Raw genomic sequence first — 14,645 nt, forward strand, 5'->3', positions numbered from 1 at the left:
TGATTGCAGAGACTTGGTGGGCACTAAGGCTCCTTCTGAATTCTGAGTGGTGTTGCTTTACATTGAAAAGCCATGAAACAAAAAGTATCATTTGCTATAGCTTGTATGGTGCTATTTCAAGCACTCTGCACAGCCAGAGACAACAGCAGAGCCAAGTTCCATATCTGCTAAAAGCCAGTCTGCTGTAGAAATATGTGCCCCATTGTCAGAGAGGGAGCCCAAAGTCAGTTTTAGGTGCACAACAAGTTCCAAAACAGACTTTATTCCGTCCGGAAAAATGCAGCCAGTAAACCAACCAAAACAGGGCTTATATAATTAGTTAGCACTCTGACAGCACAAAATACAGGTTTGGATATCAGTTGAGGAGATTATTGGGGTGCAGCAAAACGAGAATAATGAGGATCCACAGTGTGCGTGCACGCACTCACAAGAAACAAACCAGAGCCCTCTGACTCCAGGGTTGCCTCAAGAAATAATCGCTCGCTTGAGTTAGGCAAGCGCTCACACTCGACTGGTTAGGGAAGGACTTATTCAAGGATATATCCAGTAAATTATCACTCACCCAACCGAGGAGGTGAGATGCTCCCAGTCCTGGGAAGTTTCCTTAATGACGTTCTAGTCTAAGGGGAGCTCTAAGGGGAGCGTTCCGGCTTAGCAGACCTGTTGCTCCGAGAAAACCACACAAAGGGAATCTTCAGCAGGAGTCATGTTTATAGTCTGATCAGATCTGGCTGTGGGCACTCCAGAAACTTCTCAGCTTCTCAAGGCCCCTCCTCTGCTAATGACCCTGTCAACTGAACTGGGTCCCACAAAAGAGCCATTAACTGCCCTATTGAAGGTTACAGTTCTCAGAGGGGATGTGCAACTGCCACACCAGTTCTCGGGCGAGGGGTGGGGGGGGCGGAACTTCAACTGCCACACCTGTGTTTGTCTCAGACTGAGCTTGGATAGATCAAATCTGGCACTCTTTTGTAAGAACCGAATTTTGCTCTGGGAAGGAAAAGTTTTTTGTCTCTGTTTTAAAACCTCTTGTAGTATGTGATCCTTCAGGGGAAGGAGGAGGAAATGGAGGAAGAGTCAGGGCATCATACAGATCTCAGGCCTGAAGCATAAGGTAATGACACTGAATAAATCCAAGATTCCTTGAAACAATAAATGGATTCTGAGAATGCCTAGTCTCGAATTACAGGGTGAAATGTATGATACCACCTCTATGAAAATGGAGGTAGCCAGCTGAATAAAATGTTCTGTCTCATACCATTTAGTTTTCCTGGCCAAACAATATATCAAAAGAGAAGGACCACACAGGTGGTGTTCATACATTTATTTCTGTGAGAATAGACCAGATGAAATACAGAGAAAAATAAGATGAAGGAAAGGTGAGCACAGTCTGCCTTTCTCAAAATGCATCTCTCTTGCATCTTCTTCTGTTAAATATGTGTACCTAAAACCTCACAGTTTTCTGTATTTAAGCAGTTTCAGTATTTTCAGAATCACGCTCAGTAATACAAACCTGAAACAAAGAAACCCACTGAAGCCTGAGTAAGCCAAACTCCCTCCCTTCTTCACGTCACCTTGAAAACCAGAAGAACTGAACAAGGTTTTTCTTGACCGCTGTGGAACAAACTCCATCTGCACCTCCGTGAATTTTCTATTTGTGTTTTCGGAGTTTCCATGTTGGAGTTTTATGAAATTGTCCTGGGAAAGGTTTACTTTCGTAAGCATCCCAGTGCCTTTAATTTTAAGTTCTTCCTTTGTGTTTTATGGACGTGGGTCACAACACTAGTTCAAAGTAAAAGTGCTCCAGTTTGAATAGTTACCTCTAGCACCTGTAAAGGCTGCTGGCTTCTGAAGAAAGCTCTGAATTAAATCTTCCAGCTGGTAGCTCCTGACACATCAACAATTACTGAAGAGAGAAACAGAGAGGGAAACAATAACATTTGCATTTTCTTGCTAATTTATTAAGAAAAGACAAGAAGAGAGAAAGGTTGGTTAATTTTCCATTCAGCATTGACTTCGATGCTTTTACAAGGGCAGGTTAAGAAAGGCAGGGAGCTGTGCAGTGTAATAAATCTCAAGTTGCTTGGGTAGCTGTAAGAGAATGCTGCAGTGCTGAGTTCTGGGGCCATAATCCCGTAATTCAGTGGTTCCAGCCCAGCAATTGCCATGCTACTTTCCACTGAGCTCATTTATGATCCCAAACAGTTCCTTGCTTTCACTTCCTATTTGCATCTTCTCCTTCTCTATTTTTTTTTCCTTTCTCTGAAATCTTCCCTGTCACATTTCATCTTAATTCTGATTTCTCGTCATCCTTCCTTGAGCTGTTTCAGCTTACATTTTTTCTGCTATCATCATCCACTATTTTAATCATTGAGGGGTTAATGATGTAAACCACCTCTAGCACCAGCACAGTCTCAAGCTTCAAGCTTTTCTCTTGTTTCCTCTGTCAAAGCAAGTACAGGTTCTTTATACCTTTGCTGCTTCTGAGTAGTCTTCCTGCTTTCTTGCATTAAACCTCCAACAGAAGAGCCTGACTAATAGACTCTTTATAAGGCAGTAAGAGTCTGTGGAGCACCATAGCCAGTGTATGCTGACACTGGCAGAACTAATAGTGATTCATACCAAAGATGGATGTAGGCTATTTCAGTTGCAGTCTGATATTTCTTGTTCCCCATTTTCTATTTAATACTTTTACATTCTTAAAGCAGCCAGATTAATCTTCATTTCTTTCTTTTTGTCTACAGTTTCTTGAGACTAGAAACTCATTGCAAATTGATTTTAATCTGAGCACCTCTGGGTTATTATATGGCTTCATCTTTTATATAAACAAGTAATAAATTGTTGGTTGATATTTTTCTGAGCCTGTAACTTGAACAGGTGTGTGCCATTGCTGTCTTCCCAAATCTCCGGCTAGTTTAACACTGTTCCTCTTGAGCAAATTCCATTCCTATCTCAGCATTAGTCATGCGTAATCTCATAGCCATAAAACATCCCTGTTGTTTGGTCAGTGACCCAGCCATCTAATTCTCCTCGGCAATCCTGTCACTCAGTGTTTCAGCAAGCATGTCCTTCCAGCAAATATATTCTTCTATCAACATTTGCCAGTGTTGTTGCACCACATCTCACTGGTTTCACAAACTTTCACATTATCCTATCCCAGTCCACTTGTCAGCACCATTGCTGTCCTGTTGATTTTTCTTGTCTTTGCATTTCAGAAACCTTCGTGTGCCATAAGATGCAATGAGGTATAGTAATATCAAAATAATCCAAGTTGATGTTCCAATAAAGATACCTTCAGTGCAGTACTGCTGTGGGAGTTGAGGGCCAGGAAGTGTAGTCTCTGGATCCTGATGGTCCTTTCGCACTGGCTGGAATGACCAGCTGAAGAGCTGCTCAGTTAATGAGTAGGACCGGAAACTCTTCTTAGCGTAGGAGTGCACCTCTTCCCCAAATACCTGTGTTTCTATGATGGGTGGGGTAAGAAGTATTCCAATAGCCAGCACAATCCTGGAATCATCTTATATGGCTCAAGATACCTACTATACTTGTCTGAGAGCTGCTTGACACTTGTAGGTTTTCCAAATTTGCAGTCTACTACATTTGGAGCTGTGAATATGAAGAGTGGTATGCACATATTCACAGTTTTCAGTACTTTTGCACGTACTCCAGCTTTAAACCAAAGCTTTTAAAGAACTGATATTTTTATCACAGTACATTTCTTTTGGACTGAACAAAATAACTCGCTACAAATAAACTTATTTTTTTTGTTCTTCAAAAGATTTTGAATACTTTTAGGTTTATATAGTTTAAAGTAATCTTTGCACATATATAAGTAAAATACATTTTTAAGAATGGTGTATATTCATAGGTAAACCATAGTAAAAGAGATCATCTTGTTAGAACATTGGGGGCAGAAGAGAACTGGAAGAAGTTTCATGTTTATTTAATTGATTATAAGTTATCTTCACCTTCTAAGAAAGCTTTGTATGTGAGAAATTTGTCCAGAGCATTTGTCCAGGACCCATTAAAAAGCATGTGTATACAGTGTCTGCTCTTGTATCAAAGACAATCATTCTTATGCAAAGAACTAACTCTCCTCTTCTTAGAACACTTTTGGGTTTTTTTGTTTGTTTGTTTGTTTGTTTGTTTGTTTGTTTTTTCCTTTCACATGATAAATATTCTGGATAAACTTTCCTGAGATGTTTACCAATGTGCATTGATGCAAACTCTATAGGAGGGGGAAGACAATGATAAAGACCAATAAGCTAGTAAGACAAAACTTGAATATCTAGAAGCAATGAAAGCAAAATTTCAAACAGGAATATGTGATAAATAATATAGTAGACTATTTCACAGAATCACAGAACGGTTAGGGTTGGAAGGGACCTCTGGAGATCATCTAGTCCCACCCACCTGCTAAAGCAGGTTCACCTAGAGTAGATTGCACAGAAATGTGTCCAGGCAAGTTTTGGGTGTCTCCAAAGAAGGAGACTCCACAGCCTCTCTGGGCAGCCTGTTCCAGTGCTCTGGCACCCTCGAAGTAAAGAAGTTTCTCCTCATATCCAGATGGAACCTCCCATGCTTCAGTCTGTGCCTATTGCCTCTCATCCTATTGTTGGGCACCACTGAAAGGAGTCTGGTCCCATCCTCTTGACACCCATCCTTGAGATATTTATAAACATTGATAAGATCCCCTCTCAACCTTCTCTTCTCCAGGCTGAACAGACCCAGCTCTCTCAGGCTCTCCTCCTAAGATGCTCCAGACCCCTAATCGTCTTTGTAGCCTGCTGCTGGACTCCCTCCAGTAATTCTTTACCCTTCTTAAACCGGGGAGCCCAGAACTGGACACAGTACTCCAGATGTAGCCTCACCAGGGCAGACTAGAGGTGGAAGATAACCTCCCTTGACCTGCTGATCACACTTTTCTTAGTGCACCCCAAGATACCATTGGCCTTCTTGGCCTCAAGGGCATATTGTTGACTCATGGCCAACCTGTTGTCAACCAGAACTCCCAAGTCCTTCTCTGCAATGCTACTTTCCAGCAGGTCTGCCCCTAACCTGTACTGGCGCTTGGGGTTATTCCTCCCCAGGTACAGGACCCTACACTTGCCTTTGTTGAATTTCATCAGATTCTTCTCTGCCCACTCCCCCACCCTGTCCAGGTCTTGCTGAATGGCAGCACAGACTTCTGGTGTGTCAACCCTTCCTCCCAGTCTGGTATCATTAGCAAACTTGCTGAGGGTGCACTCAGTCTATACATCCAGGTAGTTTTGTCCATTTCTTGTAAATTTGATGTTGTTTTGTTTACCAGATCTCTTCTCTACATAGCCAGTAGTGATATGTTCAGGGTGGACCTGTCTTAACTTTCTGCATGTGAATAACTTAAAAAAAAAAAAAAAGTGAACAGTGAAGTATTGCTTTGAACTAAATGATAGGAAAAAGAGAAAGAGAAAACATGCTCCCATTTAGACAATGCCTCTGTGACTACATGAAATATTCAGAATTTTGTGGGGTGATTACCATAGGATGAAACACAAGATAATTTATTTAAAGAATAAGAAAAATAATAAATTCTCTTTGTTATAAACAATTTCCTGCAAGAGATAATAGATATTTGGCTACAGGAGTTTGAAAGGACCAATGCTTTTGCCTTTGTAAAGAACAAAAGGCATTCTGAGGTCAATGAGGTCTATGTTTGAAATATGCTGCTTTTTTTTTTTAATTTTCCTTTTTATGAAGTGTGTTGATCCTCAACTAAAAAGTATCACAGTACAAATTGAAAGTCTCAATAGGAAGAGACCATAGACCCAAGTCATGTTTTCAGCATATAATGTCTTATTTATATCTGGCAATCATACTAATTAGTTACCAAAAAGTATTACCTTTTAAAAATATTTCCACATTTTGGGGGGGTAGAAAAAGGAAATGCGTTGACTTAGTAAATATTTTGAATTGACAGACAACTGACTAAAAATTGTAGTTGGTAGTGTTTAAAGGGATTTCAGGATGCCCTGAGAGAAGACACTGCAGAAAATGACAATACAAATTTTGTCTGCATTTCCTGAAAAATGTCTATCTTGACGGTTCTTGAAAAACCCTGGTGATGGAAAGGCGATCTCCCTGGCTGCAGTTTCAGCCTATTATTTCTTGTTCTTTCCTTCATGGACATGGAGGATAAATTATTCTTTCTCTCCCTCTGCAAAAGCCTTTAATATACTTGAAGACTTCTGCAGTTAGCAACCCCAATTTGTTCAGTCTTTCTTTGTAGGTTTGTGTATCTTAGATCTCTGTTCCTCATCAATCTCTACAAGCAACCCACGTGTTTTTGGTAGGCAATATTCAAAACTGAATCCATTACTACAGCAAAACAGAAGGAAACTAGGAAACACAGAAGCAGCACAGTTTACACTGTTGTCTATAATCCTGTTATGATGTCCACATTTTTTTTTGTTTACCAGAGACTAACTCTGTTGATTCATGTTCTGTGATCCACATATTTGTTTGTTTTAACCAGATTGCTCTCCAGCCTATATTTCTGCAACATTTTTTCCCCTAACTGTATATGGCAGTGTAAAAAAGAAAAAGAGAGACACTCTAATATGCAATATAATTTTAAACTACAGTCTCTTGTATTGTGTTTACTGCCTCTCTCATGTTGGTGTCACCTTTACATTTAACAAATAGACCGGTTCTGTTTCATCACTCAAACCACTAATGAAAGTATTGAATCAAAACTGGTACCCATTGGACAAATCCTGATGCTTTTTTTTTTTATTTTTGAGACACCTGAAGACAGTCCAGAATATGTTATATGTGTTGTTGATCTAGACTTTGGTTCCCTTCATTATTGCCTGCTACTTTATCATAAGCAGCACAGAGTCAGTGCCTGATATTTACCCTTCTCCCTTCTACAGAACGGTTAAGGTCAGAAGACCTGTTATCTCACCATAAAAAGATACTGGATATGTTGGGTAAAACTCATTCTTCACAATTACTCACGTCCTTATTTCCTTGCTAGTTTGTGTGTTCTTGAAGGTTGTTTGATTGTTTGATTGTGCTGATAGGATTGTTGTGTTTTTGTTTTTGTTTTTGTTTTTGTTTTTTTTTTATTTTAGGTACTCGATTAAGGAGACTGATATATAATTTCTACCTCTTCCCTTTTCTGTCTCAGAAATACATGCTATATTTGATCTCTTCCAATTCTCTGGAGTTTTACCCATTTCCCAGAGATTCTCAAAACCAGCCATTAATGTGGAAGAACTTTCAGATGTTTTAAATTTTATCAGGCTCATGAAACCTGAAAACAAATCCTAGGTGTCTCTGAGCTCTTTATTCCCTGCTCTAGCCTTTTGCTTGATATTAGTCATGCACCATTTTTCTAGCGAAAACTGATAGGAAAAAAAAGCATGGAGTACTTCATCTTTGTGGACATCCTCTTTCTAAAATTTTTTTTAGCCTTACCTTAGTGTACTTCTAGAATGGTTTCTTGCTTATCTTTTACATTGTTTGTTATTAAACTATTTTTCACACTGCTTCTAGATACTAATGCTATTATTTTATTCCTATCCTTAGTAATTTTGTGTAGCTTCCTCTCAAATGAGGTCAAGGAGGAGCTTGTGATTTAGCCAGTGGGGGTCTAATTAGTTTTTCCATTCCTCCTTTACACTGGGTTAGTTTGCTTTTGTGCCTTTGTTATAATTTCTTTAAGGAATTGTTAGTGCTGCAGTATTTCTTTAGTCTTATCTCTTCCCTGTGAGGCTATGGTCTAGCAGTTCTCTGAATATATTAGCCTTCTTCATGAAATGCACTATTTTTATTTTGTTGTTCTTCTCAATCTTTCCTCTTCTAAAAAGAGGTAATCCTGCCATTTTATCCCGTCCAAATTACTATTTACCTATTTTTCCTTTCTGAATAGGGTTGTATTTAGAAAAATTACCATTTTAGTTGTTTTCTCCATATGCTGTAAAGAAAATAAAAAATTCATAAAAGTAGCTTTACTGATCTCCCTTAATACTCAGCATTTCACAGGGTTCAGTGTCAAGCTGCATATGCAGTTTCTGCAGGCTTTGATAAATTCCTTGTGTCTGGAAGAATACCAAAGACCTTAAGCAAAGCATGGTCCATGGCCTCAACGGTTTGACATCATATTACCAAGCAAAGATCCTATGAGATACTTTAAACATTGCTGGTTTTTTTGTTTTGTTTTGTTTTGTTTTTCTCATTCTAATACAGCCATCTTATATGGTATTCTTATTTCTCTCATTTCTCTCATTTCTTTCATTTGGAAAATGATACTAAATGTCTCTGGTTACTTTAAAAATGAATAAGTTATACAGTGATATGCGTGAGTCTAAACAGTTCCAAATGATAATTTTTAAATGTGTTTTGTATGTACACTTATTTAAGATATTTTTTCTTGTTTGTTTTTCTTGTGTATATACATGTAGCATCACATCCAGTCTTCGACAGAATTGGGTCTGTGGTGAGAACAGAAACAATAAATCTCTTTATTCCTGGTTTTTATGGAAGTAACGCCTTCTAAAATATTTTTTTTCTCTTGACTTCTTTCATGCTAGGTTGCTGACTGATGGAGGCAATGGAGCACTGTGGTCAATTGAATCCCACAGAATCTAATATTAAAAGACAAAAGGGAAGGACCTTTGGGTGAGCAGAATAAACTGAGAAGCGTTTAGGAAGCACCAATAATTGTCTCTCAGGAAAGCAGAAAAATGCATTTCTATTTTACTACTTCCTGTCTATACTCATTACCAACTTCCCTTTCTTAAATGCTACAGCATTTTTTTTTTTTTTTTTGTTACAAAGATGGTGCTTAGTTTCTTCTAGATACTTTTAATTTTGATGGTAGAAATGTGTTAAAGAATCACCTCTATTTTTTTTCTTTTTTTTAATGAAGATTCCTATTTAAAAATATTATTTTGCCTCATGGAAAAATATAACGTAAGTGAAAATAAATTTATCAGACACATGAATGAAAATATTAAACATTCTGTAGCAAACTACAGAACACTTGTTTTTAGTTTATTTGTTGAGTTGCAGATATCTATTCAACTTATTACTGAAGCTTTCCTGTCTTTCTCACAGTGCCTCCCCTCTAAGGTGTGCCCATAGTGCAATGCAGTTAAGGATCTCTTTACATGTTTGGTATGCTCCTCATATTTTGTAGATGGAATTGTCGTAGCTAGACTTTTCAGATGCATATGATCCAGCTAGCACAGATATTAGAACATACATGCCAGTCTTGTTTGATATTGAATTATGGCATTGTGAAAGCTTCTTATTTTTATATTGATACTTCTAAAGGTGCTTCTATGCAGACAAAACAAATCCAAGCATCTCAGCATGAAAGCCTCTGTTTTCTTTGATTAGCATTGCATCAAAAACAGTGTTTAATCTCTATTTATCCATTTCAGGCTGAAGAGTCTTTCTTATACATCTCTAGTATCATTGTGCACGAATGTGTGAAGTGTCTATGTTTCCTGTTTTACTGTAAAGATATCAGAACAACTCACTGCACTTTTGCATTTCCATAGGACTTGTTCACAGAACTGCTGCAAAGCCATTCTGTAACCATTTTTTCTTTTTCACGTGTTGGTCTGATTGTCAGACATTAGCACATAAATTGTCATTGTGGAATTAATGGCTTCATTTGTCCCTTACTTTCTTGCAAAGCAAGGTGTGGGTTTGGTCCCTATTATAGGTTTACTTTAATCTTGATTCTTAAAATGTGATAATATTTTAAAATTATAGCAATGATTACTACAAGTGTTTCCTCTTTGATGAAAAGAGAGATGTAATAGGCTAGGACATATATATTTCCTGCAGGCACTGAAGCACATATTTTTCTCACACATCAGGGTATCAGCATAAAGAAGCTTCACACTAACAAAAAGTTTCCAGCAGAAAATATCTCCCTGTGACCCTGCTGCAGAACGCATGCACCTTCTGTGTCACTCTTTCAAATCTATGCACATCAACTGAGAATGAGGGGAACATTTGATCACTTTCCTTGAAACTCCATTCTGATAGAGTTTATCATCCAGTTTATAAGCCTGATATATTGGATGAGTTTTTAAACAGGCCGTTCCAAGTCCTTGAAGACAGAGCACCATGTTGGAAGGACATTGTCTGAATCCCTCAAATTCTAAACAGCAATAAAGCATAATGTTTCGTGTATGAGTACTCTTGGTCCCTACAGTCAGTAACTGTTGATTCAAAGCATGAATGAGAAGTAGCCCTTTCCAAATGTATATTAACAGAAGTTTTATTTTAATTCTTAATGTCCTGTTTTTCTACACCAGTGCTTTCTTGGAACAAAGATATCCTACTTATACACAGCCGTGCAGTGGCAGCGTGGAAGCACTGGGAAGCTGTGCCTGGCCATGGGAATTCTTGGAAGTGTTGTGTCTTGGTGGTAACTACGTCTCAGACATAACCTCTCTAAGACTTCCCACAGTGGGGTAAGCTTTCACAGTGTCTTGTGAACAATCAGTTCTGTGTCACCCTGGGCAATGAAAGGAAGGTGCCTATCTGCATGCTCTTTGAATACCACTGTCCTTCCATTTTAGGTTGTTGACCTTGCTCTGGGAGCAGATAGATGGCAGCTTCAACGATTTTGCTCCTGTGTTTCTCTGAGTGCAGAGCCTGCAGTTGCAACTCCTTTGCATGAAGGGAGTGCGTGAGGGAGTTGGTGCCTTTCCATGCTCTTCTGCCTCCTTTCATCTGGGACGAGACTCACTTGAGAGTCACTAACACTCTGGTTCATAGGATTTGCTTAGAGAGCTATGCTCTTAGCATCTAGGTGCTGTATTTGTGCATGCCAAGGAATTGTATGTTATGCATTACAGCAGATGTTTTATGGTAGTTCTGTAATTAGCACTCTGTACTACTATGCCAGAGGCACAGATTTGATCTCTTGCTCTCTGAGCTGGCAGGGAATGGGAGCACTGCTTAGGCAGTGTGCAAAATCCCAGATGGGCAGGGAAAAGGAATATTTTCTATTGCTCTGCAGTGGCCCTTATAGCTAATGATGATGGTATTTTGTGCTTTTATGCCTTTCATTTAAGGATCTCCAAGTGATTTACAAGCATTAAGTAAGACATTCTGTACCCAAGTGAAATAGCCAGTAGCAAGTACAGAGGAATCACTTCATCACTTACCTCTGGGCCATAACATGGCAGCTGTCCAGCAAAGCAGGGCAGAATTAGTCAACATTTTAGGATGGGCAGCAAGCAATATAGCTTTCAATTAAAACAACAGGAAAAACTGAGGTAGGCAGAATGCAATTTTACTTCTACTTAGCCAGAGAGTTTGGGCCAGTGTATCTATTTTGAGAGGAAATTGTTGGTTTCCTTAATACAAACACACACGCCTTCCATCAGCATCAACCCGTCCCTGCCCCGGACACAATGACAGGTCATTGGTTTAATGATTCAGTGGGAAAAATGCCATTCTCTGACTGATCAGAGGTCCACAGCCTGGCACTGCAAATTTCAAAAGAGCCAGACAAATGGTCTGAGCCTCTACCTATCAGAATTTAAGACTTGCATCAATATAAGTGGATTAAGGTCTTTGTGTTGCTGCCATCAGATCAAACTTCCAACTCCATTTAGCAGCTCCTAGCAGGACTCTGTGTGCATTTTGGTGAATTTTTCTTGGCTTTCTCTACTGTTTCCTTCAGACTATTTAGTCCAATTATGTACTTCCTATGTTCAAATTAGCAGTCTTTTCATCTCAAATGTTCAGCAGTATTTCCTTGGTAAATACAGAAAACCTAAAGAACATTTACTGAATTTGCTAAGATAAAAGATCTGTGTGCAGGTTTTTGATTTGCCTTTTCATTTATCACCTTCTTGTCCCATTTCTTATGTGTCTATCTTAATTTCCTTCCTTAGTTTTATTTTTTTTCTTGTATAGATTACTTCATTGCCATTTGTTATTCCTCTCTTTAGCCATAGGGCCAAAATAAGTGGCTTATTCTCTTAGCTTTAATCAGGGATCAATGCAGAGATCTACATTTTATATCTGTCTTTTTTTGTATGTAAAAGATGTTGTGGATGTGCTTACGTAACTGTGCATGTTGAACTTTTTAATAATTCGGGCTTTTTAGGCTATTTTGTATTTCTGCAACAAATGTGGTTTGTTTTTTTGTTTGCTTTTGGTTTTTTGTTTGTTTTGATTGTTTGTTTGTTTGTTTTTTAATATGACACTTGGGTGTACATCTTCAGTTTTCTGTTGTTACTGTGTGGTTACAAGTGACAGTGTTAATTCTTTGTTGATCTGAGTGGTTCAAGTGCAACAGCTGCAAGCACATTGGTATTTCCATCCCAAATGTTTGAAATCCAATACGAGCTGTAGCTTGAAAAACTCCTGGATTATTATCTCTTTATTTAGCTATGTTGTTGACTACTTCTACAGAAACAATCGAGAATCCCAGGACATTGCAGAATTTGAGCCTGGGAACTCTGAATACTAAATGAAGAATGTAGCCAGTCTGCACAGCACATCAGAATCTTATTATCACTGGCTACCACCAAATTTTCCTCTTGTGTGTATAAAGCCTGGCTAGGTGATCCAAATTGTCCATGCTTGATTTGTTTTGATTATAATATGAGCTAATATCAGGCTTGCTGTCTTCTGAAATAACCTTGTTGTCTTCAGTGCAACATGATGATGCTAAAGCTTTTCCTTTCTTTGATTCCTAGCTTACTAGCACTGTGGTCTGGTGAAAACAGAACACAGATGCTTTCTTTGCACATGGATGATTTGGGAATAACTCCACTGGAACCTCGTGTCAGTTTTTCCAGATCACATCAGCAATTGTACCAAAAGCAAAAGTTCCTTTGCCAGGTTCCTCCGCAGAAAAAAATGCCACTGTGACATTTTAACCTTTCCTTTCTGTAGGTTTCCAATCATCTGGTGCAATCAGAGGTATTACTGTCTCTTTTATTTCCACCTCTCCTGCATGTTGTCATGAATGCATTGCTCAGTCAGGGGACATGACATTGTAAAATGGCAATACTGATATATTTGTACTTCATAGCTCTGTCCTTTCTTAGCAATATTGGTACAACTATCTCACAAAATTTTCCTGCCATACCTTCACAAAAACACCACTCTGAAAGCAGCCATCTTTCATTTTCTTGCCTATGTTTTCATGTTATCTTTTCTGTAAAGCAGCTAAAACACAGCAAAATCTGAAGCTGCCACTTAGGATATCGCAATACAAAATATGTAGATGACCACAGCTATCCCATTAATTCTTTCTGCTATCTCCAATTGAAAAGTACTAATCCAATAAATACAATATTATTTATTTTATTTTACATGTCTATCCATTGATCCTACCATGTAGAACAAACTCTACTCTGGATTGACAGTATTTGCTCTTCTGTCTTACACATCAGTTCATTTACATTCAACAGGGAATATAATGAAATTAGTTTATTTGTAACAACTTTTTACCTCCTTCATTGCAACACATCATGGTTGATTGTTTGTTTTGGTGGTTGTTGCTGTGTTGAAAAGGATAAGAACCTCAATTTTTGGGAGGAAGATGTATCCCAGTTGTGATGTGTTACAAGGGTCTGATTCAACTTTGCAGGGTCCAGTCAATGAGGCAGAGTATTTGCAGAGGTCACTGGGCTGGGGCTGGTGAGCAGCAGCTGATCGGCTACCAGCAGAGACCTCTCCTGCAGGTGTCTGGTGCCTCACTCTCCTTCTTGTCCTAGTGATCAAGGAGACATTTTGGGTTTCTGGATGCTGTAGCTTGATATCAAAGACTGCAACGCTGCATGGTGAGATTCCTTGTCAGTGCTTCCAGAAGTCAATATGTTGACCTGTATTAATTCAGGGTCTTATGGGCTCCACGGTGTATAAGTAGGCCATGCTCCTTGGGGAAAAAAACGAAGCTATTACATTACGGAGTGTGATTGCTATATAAATATATATGTATATAATGTTCTACTGGTGCTATCTTTGAAGTTCTCTAAAGAAGGCTATTGCAAGTATTGCTGAGTTGTAATAAAATTTCTTTTTCTCTAAGGCAGCGTAAAGAGCTAGACAAGTAAGAGTCAAATGGCATAAATACAATTTGATTTCTTCTTTCAGGTTACCCGTCTATTTGATTTCTCTCATGTTATTCTTTCACTTCCTTACATGTTTATTTATATCTGGCTTAGAATCCAGAGCTTCAGTGTTCTGGGCATTGCACAAATACATAACAAAGGCAGAGCCCTTGTGACAGAAGCTTTGCTTTTTTCCAACTATTTATTGTAGCCTGTTATGGAAAGGCTGCCTTTTGACAACTAAAGACAAAATGTGTGTGTACCTGGAAATTAAATGGAAACTTGGCTTCCCCTGATCCTTCTTCAGCTCTCACCAAAATAATTTGCTTTAACTTTGACTGTAAGGAGAACAAACTTTCTTGGCATTTTTCAAATTCAATTATACAAGACATTTCATTCTCTTGTTTGCTTTTAGAAGGAAATAATTAGCAGACATTTCTGTTTTCCACATGGATCTTAGTATTCTGCAAAGAAGATGACATTATACCTGGGTAAACAGCAAAGTAATTATCAAAACAAAGTCAAATAAAACAAAGGAGACTTTCCTTTTCTTTTGGAAAC

This window comes from Patagioenas fasciata, chromosome 1 (assembly GCF_037038585.1).
Source record: "Patagioenas fasciata isolate bPatFas1 chromosome 1, bPatFas1.hap1, whole genome shotgun sequence".
NCBI lineage: Eukaryota > Metazoa > Chordata > Aves > Columbiformes > Columbidae > Patagioenas > Patagioenas fasciata.